This window comes from Carcharodon carcharias, chromosome 8, assembly GCF_017639515.1.
Source record: "Carcharodon carcharias isolate sCarCar2 chromosome 8, sCarCar2.pri, whole genome shotgun sequence".
Lineage (NCBI taxonomy): Eukaryota > Metazoa > Chordata > Chondrichthyes > Lamniformes > Lamnidae > Carcharodon > Carcharodon carcharias.
Genome location: NC_054474.1, coordinates 27,087,090 through 27,103,628, shown reverse-complemented (window position 1 = coordinate 27,103,628; position 16,539 = coordinate 27,087,090).

Sequence of the window (16,539 nt, the reverse complement as noted above, 5' to 3'; positions counted from 1 at the left end):
ACATTTTTCTTTTAAAATAGAGGCTTAGTCCGCGGGTATGTTTTAATTGGATTAAAGCCAGCTAGTTTGGGTGTTTTGATATGTATTAGTTTTGATATGTAAGAGAGGTAGAGTGCATTTGCATTTTTTTAAACAGAGCATTCAAGAAATGGGGTGAAAGCTTGACACTTATCTAGCAGTTACCAAGCAATATGTTTATATTACTAATAAAATTGGTACCATGAAAGGGGTTTCATTGATAAAAGGTGAAGCTCAAAGAGGCTGGTGAGACATTGAGAATTTGAATTAAATCACTGGCGGTAGGATTAACTTCAGCAGTTTTTAAGTGTGCAGAGCAGAGACAATACGAGGTCAAAAGGCAGCTGTAAGCCTCCAACTGGCTCCACAGGAACCAAGTGCAAAGAACCTCATTTTGAATTTGTAAGGCAAAAATGCTTTGCCTGGTGTCTGGTTAAGTCTATGGGTTGCTGTTGCCTTAATGGGGATTAGTTTGGGAATTTGTTAAAATTTACGATAGTAGTAATTTGTAGCCATGTGTGTTTTTATTTCAACCTTAGTAAATTAATAAAACATTTCATTTAGTTTAATGTAAAACCTCGAGAGCTGATGGTCTGATTCCTGAATTTAGGGTCGCATCTCATACATAACACTTAAAATTATTGGTTATGGCAGCTGTTTAAAGTTTCCCTGCAAGATTTTTAAATAACTCCACTTTACCAACTGCATTAGTCATAACAAGGACAATCCTCACTTAACCATGTCCAGATGGTCAAGGTTTAGGAATGACAAGGACTGCTGGAGATTAACTAGTTCCATCTATTCAGCATATAGCTGATTGTCCAGCCTAGTCCATCTTTCTTGTTATGGCATTGGAGCCAAGCAGGTAGATTCTGATCCAATAGCCAAGGCACATTAATGAGGCTAGCCAATCATAAACAATACACTGGATGTTGCAGACCTGTCTACTCAATTATTGGGATTAAAACATCTACCAAAGGTGCTTGATTTAATTCTTATAGTGGAAGGGCTCCATGTTGAGCTTGTGGCTTGAGAGAGGGAAGTATTGGCATATGTTATTGATTCTCTGCTTGCTCCTTATTTTCAATGCATTAACATGATTCTCCTGAATAGTAGAGATGAGTAATATAGCCATATATATTTTATTTTACCTATATGTGTTCTGCATTTATTCATTCATAGGACATGGGTGTCATTGGCCCCGGTCTGGCCAGCATTTATTGCCTGCAGCTAATTGCCCTCAAGAAAGTGGTGGTGAGCCAGCTTTTTGAACAGCTGCAGCCCACCCACTGCAATTATTTTTCAGCTTGCTAGGCCATTTCAGAGGGCAGTTAAGATCAACCACATTGCTGCGGGTTTGGAGTCACACTTAGTCCAGGCCTTTTAAGGACAGCAGGTTTCCTTTTTTAAGGGAGATTAGTAAACGAGTTGGGTTTTTTGTAACAATTCAGTCGTTTCAATGTCACCATTACTGATACTAGTTTTTTTTATTTCAGATTTATTTATGTAACTGAATTAAAATTCCCCAGATATAGATGTGGGAGTCGAACACACCTCCAGATTATTAGTTCAGGCTGGTGAATTTCCAGTCCAGGAAAATAACCACTATGTAAGCGTAATAGATCCTTCTTAGTCTCCGTCTTCTTCAGCAGTCCCTTGGGATACAGGATGACTTTCTTTCACTCTGGTTCAATGGCTTCTGAGATGGCTGTTAAGTCCAATGTGCGATCTGCAAACTCTGCTACATGTGGGGCACATGGTGTTTCAAGGGTAAATGGGTTGTCTGGATGTTTGTGCCCTCCCTCTGATGCTTCAAAATCACCTCTGCAAGTTCCCAATGAAGTTTCTCGATGTGCTTGGTGCCATCCCGAATGAGCCTTCTCCATTTTGATTGGTCACAAGCCTAGGTCTCCCATAAATCGGCAGGGATGTTTGACCTGTTCAGGTATGTTCTGAGGACATCCCTAACTGTCCTCCTGGGAATCTCCTGCCGCAATTGAGTTAATAATATATTACACACACTACAATGAGCAGATTACCAGTCGCAGTTATGTATCAGGTGAAATACAGAGGAACGTTTCTATGTGATTGTATTATCCGATAGGTGGCTCATGGGAAATGATTTGCAACCAGCTATATATTTGCCGATACAAATGATATTAACTTTATTTCTGCCCTAAACGTTTTGTATCATCACTGATGTTAATACATTTACTTGTGTAGGCAACAACTACATTTAATATACAAACACATAAGGAAACCCTTGGGATTGCACACACATGAAACAAGAAACTAGCCTCAAGTTTATTTCAGAGTGAACTACTATGATTTCTTCATGTTTAACTATTCCACTCAGCTGCACCTCTGTCAGGTTTATAGAAAAGTTCCTCAAGAGACCTTCCCTCCGTGGGTCAAAGAATTTTGATTTTAAATCTCCCACTCAAAGCCTTCAATTGTTCATTGTGGTCATATGTCATAATCCAGAAACAGGCTTCGACCACTGATGATGCCGACTGCTCAGCCCCAGGGATTGCAGGAAGAAGGAAAATAAAAGTTTTCTGGCCTATTCGGAAAGTAAACGGCGAGAACAAACAGCAATGTAAAAAGTGCTCCAGTTTTTGGCATTGCTGCAACTGTTGAAAAATTAAAATCTTTCTCTCAGTACACTGTCCATCTCTTAATTAAACCTGATTTGTAATTGTTTGCCTGTAGTTGTTAGAAAGGGAGGAATGCTGCACTATTTCCATTATTGTGCATTTATTCAGAATTTATCTGATTTCACCAGATTGTCCTTTCAATATAAACATTGCATTCCAGGTTCTATAATAGAACTGAGTTTTGATGAGAGGTTGTCGACCTGAAATGTTGAGCTAGGTTATAAATTAATCCGATGAACATCCATCTGGCAAAGGAAGAAACTGGGCCCAGACTGTCTTCAACACAGGTTGATTCACAAAACCCAAAACAACATAAGTACACACTACTTTTCCCTTCCACGCAGTCCCCCTCACCAACCTCATGCCCCTAATGCGCTCTAATCTTTCGCCAATTAGTTTCAACTGCTCTTAATCACAGTGAGAGCACGCATTCATCTGTCATAGCATTTGCAACATCTGCAAGAGGATAAGCTCTCCGCACCCCATTGTAAATGTCGGGATGTGAATCCCCCTTTGTTGGACCGCCCGCCTCACTTTAGTTTGTGAAGCTATGGCGCTTTAATTAGTATGAGGTGACACAACCATCTGTCTCCAGGAAGGCATCTCACCTCATGGAGCTGCTGGTCAATCGGAGGCCAGCAGCTCTGCACTACCAACAGCGCCACCAGGAGTGGTGGACTCCACTAGTGTTGCAGAGAGCCCAGGAAGAAGAGAAACCATGGATGACCTATCACCCAGGTGAGTCCATGTTCTGATCAGGGCTGGGTTGGTAGGCCCTGGTGAGAGGGATGGAGGGAGGAGAGCATGTTGGACAGGGCATTTGGAGGTGGGGAGGCAAAATCATAGGTGGGCTTCTGATTGGCACAGGTGGCTCAGGAAGGAGGCACCCCTTGCCTCTTTCACTGGTCAGCAGCCCACAAAGTCAAGCTTGTCAGTTGCACATTGGGCACAGGCCTCTCACCCATTGAACTGGAGCAGTGGCTTAATGAGGCCCTCAAGTGCGGATTAATTTAAGTGCCTCAATAGGGCCATGGATGGGTGGCCTACCTGACTGCTCCCCTGCCAACCATAAAATTGCGGCAGGGCAGGGGTGGGAAGGCAGTGGGTGCCCACAGGTGGCTGTAACATTCAACCTGTTAACTCTGTTCTCTCTACACATGGCACCAGGCCTATTGAATATTTCCCCACTTTCTATTTTCATAAAAGAAGCCAGAGTTCACTAAACAAATCAAAAAAGCAAAACCAAACAAACCCCTTCATATATTTTAACTCCGACAAACTACTTTTATTAGCAGTCATTTCGAATTTATCTATCTTGTCTTGCATCAAGTCCCACTTTCCTATACTCACTAACCTACAATGACTCCCTGTCCCATAACATTGAATTTAAAATCTTTGCCTTATGTTACAACCGGTCCCTGAGCAAGGTTTCCTCAATTTGGTATGATCCCAGATGAAGTACCCCAAATGGTTATGCACCCAGGTGAGGAGGAATGAAGTGGCTTCCTTTCTTTATTCAACCCTTCTCGGTTGGTCGCAAAAAGATTAATTTCAAAAGGATTCCTTCCCTCGTGGATACCCACTTCCAGTCCAAATATATTTATGTTTTAAAAGGAGCCAATTTAACCAGACTTCCTTGAGTTAAAGAGCGCGTGAGTTTGCTGGTTACTAAAACGCAAGAAAAACATAATCAAAATGCAACACACATAGACTAGAAATTGAGAAGTGAGCCCAGCAATAAAAGTTAAAAAGATATACAAATCAGTGTTTGACTGGCCCATGAGGTGTTGATGAAACTTTGTGGCTGTTAAGTTGGATGATTGTGCAGATCTGACTTTGGAAGTTGAGCAGTGGGTTTGGATATTCTTGGTTTACAGGTTCGCTAAAAGGTTTTGTCCCGTTTCCTTTCGACTGTGGCTTTGCTGACGTATGACTTGTCTCCAGCAATGAGAGAGAGATTTTTTTTTAACCTGCAAGTGCAGGGATGCCTAGTTGAAGTCCTTCAGCTGTGACCTTCACAGCACACCCTCACACACAAGGCCTGGAACACTAAAACTAGCATGCACAACTTGGGTTGCAGTTGGCTTTTTAAACCCTTTTCTTGTGTATTCCTGGAAGGGAAAAAACAAACAAGTCTTTCACCCAGGTCTGCTTTCTTTTCAACTCATATCATATCCAGTATCTGGGATATAACTCACAGGCGATGATTTTTGCTAAGATGATAATCAGCCTTCAATATCTCTACAACCACAGAAGATTACCTTTAAGTTTTTGCACTGCATCATTGCCTTTGAAGTGCGTCTGCCGAAAGTAGGCCTTGACACCTTTTTAGATGTGACATTCCATTCTCCAGACTAGTTGGTCAAGTGTAATCCACATACGAATTTTCCAGCAAGTGGTTACTTTACAGTCTCAGCCAGCTTTTGCTTATATGTCCCATTTAAAAAAAACATGGGCCAGGATTTCCTGTTCGGCGAGCGGCCCACCCCCCACCCCCCCCTGCTTATCGACGCATAAAATGATGCAGGATGACGTCAGGCGGAACTCCTGACATCACCCTGCCTCATTTCAATTTTCAGGTCAGCAGGTACTCAGCCGAATCAGCTGTGCACCCGTTGATCTGTCGATGGCCTGTTGAGGCCATTGAAAAAAGTAATTAATGTAATTCGTGAACCTGCCCGTCCAATCTTTACATTGGCAGGCCGGCCAGGAGCCCTGCTGGGCATTGGAAAAAGCATGAAACCTCATCCACGGGTGGGATTAGTTTCATGTATGTTTACAATTTTTTAATAAAACTGAAACTGAAACTAATGGACATGTCCCAACTCATGTGACAGTGTCACATGAGGGGACATGTCAGGGAATTTTTTTTTCTGTTTTTAACATTTTTTAACGTGCAGCCGATCTCCCTGAGGCAGCACTTAGCCTCAGGGAGATGGGTGCGCTCTCCCCCACGTGCATGCCCGAAAGAGTGCACCCTCGGCTCAGGGAATCCCCTCCCACCCTTGCCCGCACAGGGAGTGCTCAGTGCTTCCGGGCGGCCGTCACGCTGGGTGGACCTTAATTGGCCCGCCAACATAAAATGGCGACACGTTCCCAATCAGGGTCGTCAATCGGAGGCACGCCTCCATGCGCCCGCTTCTTAAATCCGCGCCCTCCCCCCACTCTGACAGGGGGAAAACTCTGCCCATGACTTACTTAAAAGTTCAATATGTCCATAAGTAATTCGGGGCTATGATCCATGGTCATGACATTTACTGATAAATTCCTTCAAGGACACACCTTACCCTAGCTCTGAAACTTTGGGCAGAATCATCCCAGATTTGCACTAAGTGCGGTGGTGGCAGGTATTTTCCTGCCGATGTGGGCAGATGATCGAGCAGGGGGCATGGGGGGAATCAATCTGGTGGGCTGGCCTTATAATGATATGCTGATGTATTACAATGGGGTAATACATTATTGTATTATGATGTATAATAATAATGGTGATGGTGGTGGGGAGTGTGCTCATCATCGGCCGGCGGGGGTCAGAAGATCGCAAACTGGTTTCACAAAATCGTGAAACTGATTGCACCATATTGTACATTCATGCCACCAAACACGCCTGATGCCAGCAGGCATGGAAAATCCCAGCCTTTCTTCCAACACCCTCTGGTCCTTATTTTTGACCTCTTATTCATTCTGCACTTCATCTCCACTTTTAATCGCAATGTCTCCAATTGTCTACTTTACTCTAAAATTCCTTCCTTCTTTTCACCTCCATCACTGCCTTCCTATCTCAATAACCGAGCTTTGGTCACATTTCCTAGCAAAGGCTCAGCAAATGTTTCTCTTCCTCCCTTGTGAGGCACTTTGAGTTATGTTTTTGCAATTTAGGCAAATGTGGCAGAACAAGATCTCACAGTCTGAACTGAGATGAATGACCTGTTCATTGTGGTGATACTTGGAGCAATGTTGGTCTGATACTAGCAGAACTATGCTCTTTTTCAAATAGTGACATGAGAACTTTAATGTGTCCTGAACTACAGGACAGGCAAACCAGTCTCTTAATTTTGTTGCTCAATGGAAGAATGGCATCTCGAACAAACCTACCTAGTGCTGCAGTACACTATCAGCTTAATTTAAATGTTTTAAGCCCTGATGTAGTCTCGAACCCACAGACTGCTAAATCAACCTAATGTGGCTGGCATAATGCTTCCTAAGTATGTCACTTTATTCAACTCAGCAAGTTATGATGTTCAGCAGTTGCATAATATAGCAGTTCCTGTTCTACAGTCAAATTTCCAAGTCTTCACAATGTGGTTTTTATGCCAAACAAACCCTATGTACTTATTCATCCCATAAACTCTCCAGCTCTTTTGAATAAACGGATCCATTCCAATGATTATCCTTAATGCTTCAATATATATTTTGATTTCCATAGGGGAGTTATTGAACAGGTTTGCAGTTGTAAATTTAAATTGATTTTATTTTCTGTGGTGTATCGATAAACACTAAACATCTAAGGTCAGTTCTTTGTCTCAATATATTTTACTGTTTAAAAACTCAATAACAGTCCTTTGCTAGGATATCTAATTCACAATGAAATGAAACAATTATGGTTCTGGTTGTTAATGTGAGAAAGCTTAGAATCAATCAGTTTATTAATATTTTAAACAGGCATTTTGTCTCAGAGAGTGAACAAAAGCAGTCACCAGCAACAAGATTTATTTATTTTAATTTCCAACTGATAATTCAGAATGTTTACTGGAAAATCTTTTTAAAAAGAAATGGCTTCAATGAAATTATTTTCATGGTTTTGCATCATATTAAACATGCTGGAAGGTGCATCTAAATTTCCTTTGTAATTCTGATAATTAATGATCCAATTTAGTGTTAATCAACAATATAACTTTTTTGATTAGATGAAGAAGGCCTGAACCAATATTTGAATTAGCAGTGAACTCAAAACATCCCACCAGATCTAAGTCCAGATTCCAGGGTCATCATTCTGGCTTCGAAGTAAAAAACTCAGGACTTCCAAATGATTTCAATTTTATTATACAGAACAGTCCTCCCGAACCTGATTCTACTGACTAATCAGCACAGGATATTATTGCCCCTGAATGGACACCAAGACGGTTCCAGGTTTCAGATATTTAAATTAATAAAGGGAAAATATTTGCTTTTTCAAAAAGACAATTGGCTCAATGTGACCGAATTCAAAGTTTCAAGATTAGGAAGGGATTTGACAAAGGTGAAACAAAAACAGAATTACCTGGAAAAACTCAGCAGGTCTGGCAGCATCAGCGGAGAAGAAAAGAGTTGACATTTCGAGTCCTCATGACCCTTCAGCAGCACTGAGTGAATCCAAGGAGAGGGGTGAAATATAAGCTGGTTTAAGGTGGGGGGGGGAGGTGGTGGGGGGGGAGGGGGGAGGCGTGTTTGGTGGGGGGAAGAGAAGTGGAGGGGGGTGGAGTGGTTGTAGGGACAAGCAAGCAGTGATAATCAAAAGATGTCACAGACAAAAGAACAAAAGAACACAGAGGTGTTGACGTTGGTGATATTATCTAAACGAATGTGCTAATTAAGAATGGATGGTAGGGCACTCAAGATATAGCTCTAGTGGGGGTGGGGGGGCATAAAAGATTTAAAAATAATGGAAATAGGTGGGAAAAGAAAAATTTATATAAATTATTGGGAAAAACAAAAGGAAGGGGGAAGAAACAGAAAGTGGGTGGGGATGGAGGAGGGAGGCCAAGGATCTAAAGTTGTTGAATTTAATATTCAGTCCGGAAGGCTGTAAAGTGCCTAGTTGGAAGATAAGGTGCTGTTCCTCATTTATGTTGGGCTTCACTGGAACAATGCAGCAAGCCAAGACAGACATGTTGGCAAGAGAGCAGGGTGGAGTGTTAAAATGGCAAGCAACAGGGAGGTTTGGGTCATTCTTGCGGACAGACCGCAAGTGTTCTGCAAAGCGGTCGCTCAGTTTACGTTTGGTCTCTCCAATGTAGAGGAGTCCGCATTGGGAGCAGCGAATGCAGTAGACTAAGTTGGGGGAAATGCAAGTGAAATGCTGCTTCACTTGAAAGGAGTGTTTGGGCCCTTGGACGGTGAGGAGAGAGGAAGTGAAGGGGCAGGTGTTGCATCTTTTGCGTGGGCATGGGGAAGTGCCATAGGTGGGGGTTGAGGAGTGGGGGGGGATGGAGGAGTGGACCAGGGTGTCCTGGAGGGAACGATCCCTACGGGGTGAAGGGAAGATGTGTTTGGTGGTGGTATCATGCTGGAGTTGGCGGAAATGGCGGAGGATGATCCTTCGAATGCGGAGGCTGGTGGGGTAATAAGTGAGGACAAGGGGGACCCTATCATGTTTCTGGGAGGGAGGAGAAGGTGTCAGGACAGATGCACGGGAGATGGGCCGGACACGGTTGAGGGTCCTGTCAACCACCGTGAGTGGAAAACCTCGGTTATGGAAGGAGGAGGAGATGTCAGAGGAACTATTTTTGATGGTAGCATCATCTGAACAGATGCGACGGAGGCAAAGGAACTGAGAGAATGGGACGGAGTCCTTACAGGAAGCGGGGTGTGAGGAGCTGTAGTCGAGGAGGCTGTGGGAGTCGGTAGGCTTGTAATGGATATTGGTGGACAGTCTATCACCAGAGATTGAAACAGAGACGTCAAGGAAGGGAAGGGAAGTGTCAAAGATGGACCACCTGAAAATGATGGAGGGGTGGAGATTGGAAGTAAAATTAATAAATTTTTCCAAGTCCTGACGAGAGCATGAAGCAGCACTGAAGTAATCATCGATGTACCGGAGAAAGAGTTGTGGAAGGGAGCCGGAGTAGGACTGGAACAAGGAATGTTCCACATACCCCATAAAGAGACAGGCATAGCTGGGGCCCATGTGGGTACCCATAGCTACACCTTTTATTTGGAGGAAATGAGAGGAGTTGAAGGAGAAATTGTTCAGTGTGAGAACAAGTTCAGCCAGACGGAGGAGAGTAGTGGTGGATGGGGATTGTTCGGGCCTCTGCTTGAGGAAGAAGCTAAGGGCCCTCAGACCATCCTGGTGGAAGATGGAGGTGTAGAGGAATTGGACGCCCATGGTGAAGAGGAAGCGGTTGGGGCCAGGGAACTGGAAATTGTTGTTGTGACGTAAGGTGTCAGAGGAATCACGGATGTAGGTGGGAAGGGACTGGACAAGGGGAGAGAGAAGGGAGTCAAGATAACGAGAAATGAGTTCCGTGGGGCAGGAGCAAGCTGACACGATCGGTCTACTGAGACAGTTCTGTTTGTGGATTTTGGGTAGGAGGTAGAAGCAGGCTGTCCGAGGTTGGGCGACTATCAAGTTGGAAGCTGTGGGAGGAAGATCCCCAGAGGAGATGAGGTCAGTTCTGTTGAAGGGTCATGAGGACTCGAAACGTCAACTCTTTTCTTCTCCGCCGATGCTGCCAGACCTGCTGAGTTTTTCCAGGTAATTCTGTTTTTGTTTTGGATTTCCAGCATCCGCAGTTTTTTGTTTTTATCTCTTTGACAAAGGTGATCTTCACAGGGGACAGTAAGACCAAACCACAGAAGTTTTACAACAAATGTAATTGAAGGATGTTTAAAGAATAGTTGGTTCTGTCAAAGGTTAAATTGGGTGAAACTATTATAAATGAACAGAATAGAGCAGACAAATTGAAAGGATTCTTCACTGGTTTCACAAATAAAGTACTGTCAAACTCCAGCCAATAGAGATGGGGTTAAGTGATCTGCAGCATATATAAAAGTTGGTAAAGAATGTGATACAAAACTGCTGAAAGGGTCATCATTCCATTGTATTCCTGGTCCAAGATGGGAAAAACCCTAGAATCATTAAGAGGTTAAAAGAAGAAATCTCTGATGCGTTTGCATATCCCTTGTTAATTGTAGCTAATACTGTACATTTTATTCGGCAATGAGATAATTTTTCCGCATTTATTCCCTTCTCCTGCTGATAGCTGCCAGGATTCTTGGCCATAAATACTGGTGATATGATGTTGGGATTCAAAGCTCTGTTGGGGTGAGAAAGTGTCCATGCCAGGAATTCTATTTTGGAAACAATGATGTAAGTTGAGCCATTTTCAGTTATGGTACTTGAAACAGAACATTTTTAGATATAACAGTGCCACAACGATGCTAAATGAGAGTTGGAGCAGTACAGGATTACAGTTAGATGGAAAGTAAATGAGATATCAATGTTCTACCGTGTCACTTCACAAAGACTACCACAGTAGTGTTTGTTGAGCTCAAAGGGTCATATAACATCATTGCAGCAGTGCTATCTAGAAACACAAACCTCCTGAACATTGTAATCATTTAAAATAGACACATCCAATCCTGTGAAATCTTTCGAGGATTTGATGACTCATTCATAGTCAATGCCATAGAAATTTCCTTCCTGCTTTTCTTTAGGAACTGAGGACACGGGTCCTTGGGTACTTGGCATTTGTTACTCTGCCAGAATACTGTTCTCTTCAAATCAAGTACAGTTTCCCAGTCAAAAGAAGGATCATAACAGGAATCCTTCCACACTGCCCATTCTGATCAGGGATTTAAACTCAATGAAAAGAATTAGGACCTCAAAGCACATAACAAGACAAGTCAAGCAGCTCATCAAGCTCACTCCTTCTACAGAGCACATACAATTGACAGTCAGGCAGCGGGTGATCGACGGGGGAGTCCGGCCCGATTGTTTGTCCCTCTTCCGTGGCTATGTTCACGGCCGGATGTCCCTGGAGAGGGAGCACGCGGTGTCTGCCGGCACTCTCGAGGCCTTCCGTGCTCGGTGGGCACCGCAGGGACTGGGGTGCTTTATCGACCCCTTTAATCACATTTTGGTTTAAAGTTTGTAAGTTTCCTTTAAACTTTGTTCTTGGTTTTACAGCTGACCTGAATTAGGGGCTGTGCCTGATTTATCCCAATTTTGTTAATTTAGTTTAATTGTTTAGACTCAGAAAGAGTTACAATTGACAGTGGCATGGATTCTACCTCCCATAAATGGGACAAAATTCTGAATTCCCTCCCTGTTATATCACACAGACTGCCATGATTCATGAAGGTGGCCCAACACAAATTCTCAAGGGAAATTCGGGATGGGTGAATGATACCCACACCCCATGAATGAATGAAAATAAAATTAATCCTTCAAGGGCACATTGTGCAAAATCTCTTTCAAGATTTCACCAAACCTGACAACCGTCAACTCTGGTCAGTTGCTTTCCACATGTAACATTCGCATCCCAGCAAGTATTTACCAGTTGGATTTTCCTTTCTTCATAGAGGAGGATGGGGAGAAGTTCACTGCTATTCTGGAATGCAATGGCGCTATGACTTGCACTGAAATCTGGAAGTAACCTTGTACCTCAACTGCCATTCCCACTCTTAAAGTGGTAGGGCCATTAGTTTGAGAATTTTGCCCCGTTGCCCACAACTTGGATGGAATTATAAAAGTAAGAAGTTAGGATTCAAAATCAACAGGCATAAGTTGGCAAAGTGACTGAAAATATTGTTGAAAAATAAATATGTCAGGTTGGGTAGATGAAAATATCAGCAATAAAAATGTTCTTCCCTGGTCCCCCAGATCCTCTTTTCTTGCTGCCCTGTCTCCCCGGATCCTCTTCGCCCTTCCCCCAGCACAGTTTTAAGCATATTTAAATCAATTTTAATTTTAAAAAACCTGTCATTGAGCTTAATACTGGGAGTGTGTCCGCAGCTCCTGACATCACTCTGGCGCATGGCTTCCCCAGCAGTGTATCACACTGAAAGACCTCATTGTTTATCCCTACACTAGGTCCTGCTGTAGCAAGAAGAGATCGTGTTTGCTACAGCCTACAAACCAGGTAAGTACGAATGTTTTTTGTGCCGTCAGTGGCGAATGCTGCTGCTTCGCCACTAACAGGGAAATCCAGGTCAATAGTTAAGCTCATAGTTTTCAGTAGAACTTTCAATCCCTTTGCTAGCTGGATATCAGCCTAGCTTCCTTTTATTTTAAAGAATTAATTAACACATACTGGCTTGTTTATGATGCCAGTCTGTCCTACATATTGATTTCTGATAGAGTGAGGAGGAATCTTCTTTTCTAGTCTTACAGCCCCAAGTTAAGAAGTCTTTTTATATAACATTATCTACTCTCCATGGCATTTTAAAAACCTGAATCATGTCTACTATCATTCTCCTTTTCAGCAATAAAAGTGAGTCCAGTTGTAATTTGAGTGTCCTGCAATTATCCTGCTTCTTGTTTTCTGAAACCCTTTTTTTCAATGCATCAGTGCCCTTTTGAAAGTAGTGTGTCTGAAATTTGCAGGCCATTCCAAATGTGGCTGTACAAATGATCTGTGGAAGGTCAGTAAAATCTGGTTCAACTTACAATTGAATGTCCTACATCCCAACACTTGATTAGTGATGCTGAAAACAGCTCCACACTGATATCTTCAGTGCTCGATCAATAAGCACACCCTAGGCTTTGTCCATCTTTTCTAACAAGAAAATTCATCATGTTCATGTTTTGGGTTTCATCGTGCATTAACTTAAATTCATCCACATTAAAACCCAAACTCACTTGGTCACAAAGCATGTTATGACCTGATAATGTTCTCATATTGGAATATTCCCTTCTTCTGACAGAGGAAGGATTTCCATTTGTTTTTTGTTGCAAATTCATAAATGCTTTATCAACACTTATGACTTTTCTCCAATAGTGAAAGGGTGAGTAATTCAACACTGAGATGCAGATATGAAGCCTGTCTATAAAGCTTCCATAAAAGATGACAATACCCCATAAAAATATTTACTGTTTGATAGATGTCAACATAATTGCATTTTTTTCTCTGCAGATGGCCATTTAAATTCTTTAAAATCTTTTTCCCTAGGTACTTAACTAACGAAAATGTTGACGTTCAAACTGTAACTACTGAAAAACGATTGATAGTGTGTGTCAGATTTATTTGATGGGGGATATTTTTGACAGTGGTTTCACTATTTAAGAAGTATTTTTCCCAAGTTTACTGGTGATTATGCGATTTGAAGAATAATGATATACTTGACAAGAGGCTTATCAAAGAAGAACTACTGAAATCAAGAATTTAGAGTTTAAGGCTTTAGCCAAGGAAATCAGCAGTCAATGCAAATATTGAATTCACCAGCTCCCAAGTGCATTTGGAGCCAGGTTTCCATCTCTAAATGGCATCAGGTATCGGGATGCAACATGCTGCACATAAATTTTTTTGGGGGAAAAATAATCTTCCTCTGCCTTCCTGACTCCATGCCATTTTTGTGTGGCCTTTACATGGGCCGGGAAGGCCTGGTGTGCAAAATGCATACACACCTCTTCCAAGGTCAGGGTTCCCATGATGAGCACCACAGGCAAAATGTACTTCCTCCCGCAGATAATTTTTGGGTGGTGGCATGGGGTTTTGGAAGCCCTAAAAAAAGGTCTTCCTGGGAGAGGTCGTGACCACTGGTGGAAGCCTGCTGATTGTGTGGGGAACATTCTGACAGATAAGGGTAAAATGTTTTGACACCTTCAAATGTCACTATTAGATGCTGCATTGTAATGTAGGTGTGTTTTGAATGCAATGATTCATCATAAGGATCTGTACTGCAAAGGTAAGTTGACCCTTACTTTGACCAGCATTATGTAATTGTTGTCATGCATTACAGTACCTTTCCAATTGTCAAAAGGCCATAATGCATTAAAAATGTGAAAAATAAAATGTCCTGTCAGCCTTCACTTTCATGTTTTGTGCTGTGATTTAAATCGACTGACAGCTCTGACAGTTAGAAAAAACCTGCTCTTGAAAATTGAATAAAAACTCTGCACCTGGTCCTCTCCAGTGATTGACAAGAACTCTATCTGAAATGAAAATGGGACACCATTCTGTTCTGCCAGTTTCAGGAAATATAGCTGGAAGCTTTTGTTATTACAGCCATAGCCATTCTGAGTGCTTGGCTGGGTTTCAAAAGCTGTTAATGGTTTTAGCTCAGCAGGTGGTCTATTGATCCAAGAATGCTTGACACATTTAAGAGGTTGTAATAACAGAATATATCTTTTATGTGATTTTGCGCTGGTTTACAAATGTAATAGGCACTTATAGAATTACATTTTTTTAATACTGGAGCAGATGTTTTACGAGTATTAATGATACTGTGCCTGAATTCAGGGTTTTATTAGCTTGTTAGAGATTTTTTTCCAAATGATTTTAAAATAATTCCCATTGCTATTGCTTGGCTCATGAGGACTATACATAATGGATACTGGGTGAGTGGCTATGCAGGATACATGGGGGGGTGGGGGGGTGGGGGGGAGGCGGGAGGTGGGGTTGGTGGTGGGGAGGCAGGAGCATGGAGGGAGCTGAAGGGGCATAGAGTTGCATGGTGGAATCAGGTGGGGCATGGGGATGACATAAGGATGGGGGGGAGGTAAGAGGGCATAGAGGTGAAATGGGAAATCTGAGGGAGTATAGGGTCAGTGAGGGGTGAGGCTTAGGGGGCCTTTATACGATGTTGGGAGGTGGGCTGCTGTGTTGGAGAACCAAGGCAGGCTTTCTTACCAGCCTGGCTCCACACTCACATTTCTCATGTACTCCACTGTGGCTGACAAAATGTGCTATGATCTGAACCCAAGTGAAGAGACAAAATGTCTGATCAAAGTCGCACAAATGTCGGGTGTGCATTTCAGAAGGTGCAAAAGTGCACAGGTTGGGGTTACCTGAGCCTACACAAAAATCCCCATTTAACAGGTAGGTGACGTCAACTCCAGAAGTTGTGTTTCACTGATTTAGCACCAATGCTCCCAATCCATCAGACACTCAGTTCTGAGCAGGGGTGAGAGCGGAGTGATATAAAAATTGAGCTTAGCAAGGGGTAACAATCATCTGTGGAACTTCTGTGAAGCTAAGCAGAATGTTCCTGATCCTCCAAGCTCCACATATTTGTTTAAAAATTTTACTTTTTTTATGGTGACCTGCAGTTGTCACTTTATGGATAACTGGTCGGGCTCCAGCTAATTTCAGGCAGCAGCAACTGTGCAAAGGTGCTAAAATAAGTGTTGAACCCTTTAAATTTACAAATCAAGGCCTAATCTATTTTTCATTAAACCTTAACATGAAGCGCTAATTGGCTGGAGATGGGACTGCCAGCCCTCACTCGGGAGGAAGTCCCGCCTCAGACAACTGCCAGCCAGTTAGATTGGCCAGCAGTTCTCTAGCCCCAGTAGTGCTGCCAGGTGCGGTGGCCACTGCTGGGACTACACCTATCCCCATGAGGCCAACTGCCAGGAGCCCAGGACCAGAAAAGGGAGATGGGGAAGTGCTCATAACAGGAACTGGAAGGGAGACCTTAGGCAGGGTGGGTGAGGTGGGGGGTGGGGTTGGGTTGGAAAGGCCAGGGGTGTGGGAGGAAGGACCCAATAGGGAAGGGAGGCCTGGGGTTCAAGAAGTGTAATCTGCGGGGCTGCTCCTCCATCCTTGGCTTCTTCCCTTGGTCTCAAAATTACAACTAGGCAGGAAGCGGCCCTCAAATGACCCACTTAATGGCCTCAATTGGGCTGAGGGTGGGCCTAGACCCTAGGCCCCTCTCACCCCACGTAAAATTTCTGACGGGCCGGAGGCGGGCAGATAGGTCACTTCGGAAATTTTACATGTCCTTCCCAACTTGCAAGCCCACTTGTGAGGGCCCATAAAATTCTGTCCATAAGGTTCACAGGCTAGCACTTGTGTGGGAAATGGAAATATTATATTGGTGTGTGGCAGGTATTTTCTTTGAAGTAAAAGTGCACTATTGACGACAACATCATGAGAACTCCAATTTGAATCTGCTCCATGGTACTTGAAGGTCCTTGATGTAAGCAAAGGTCCTCAAAAGC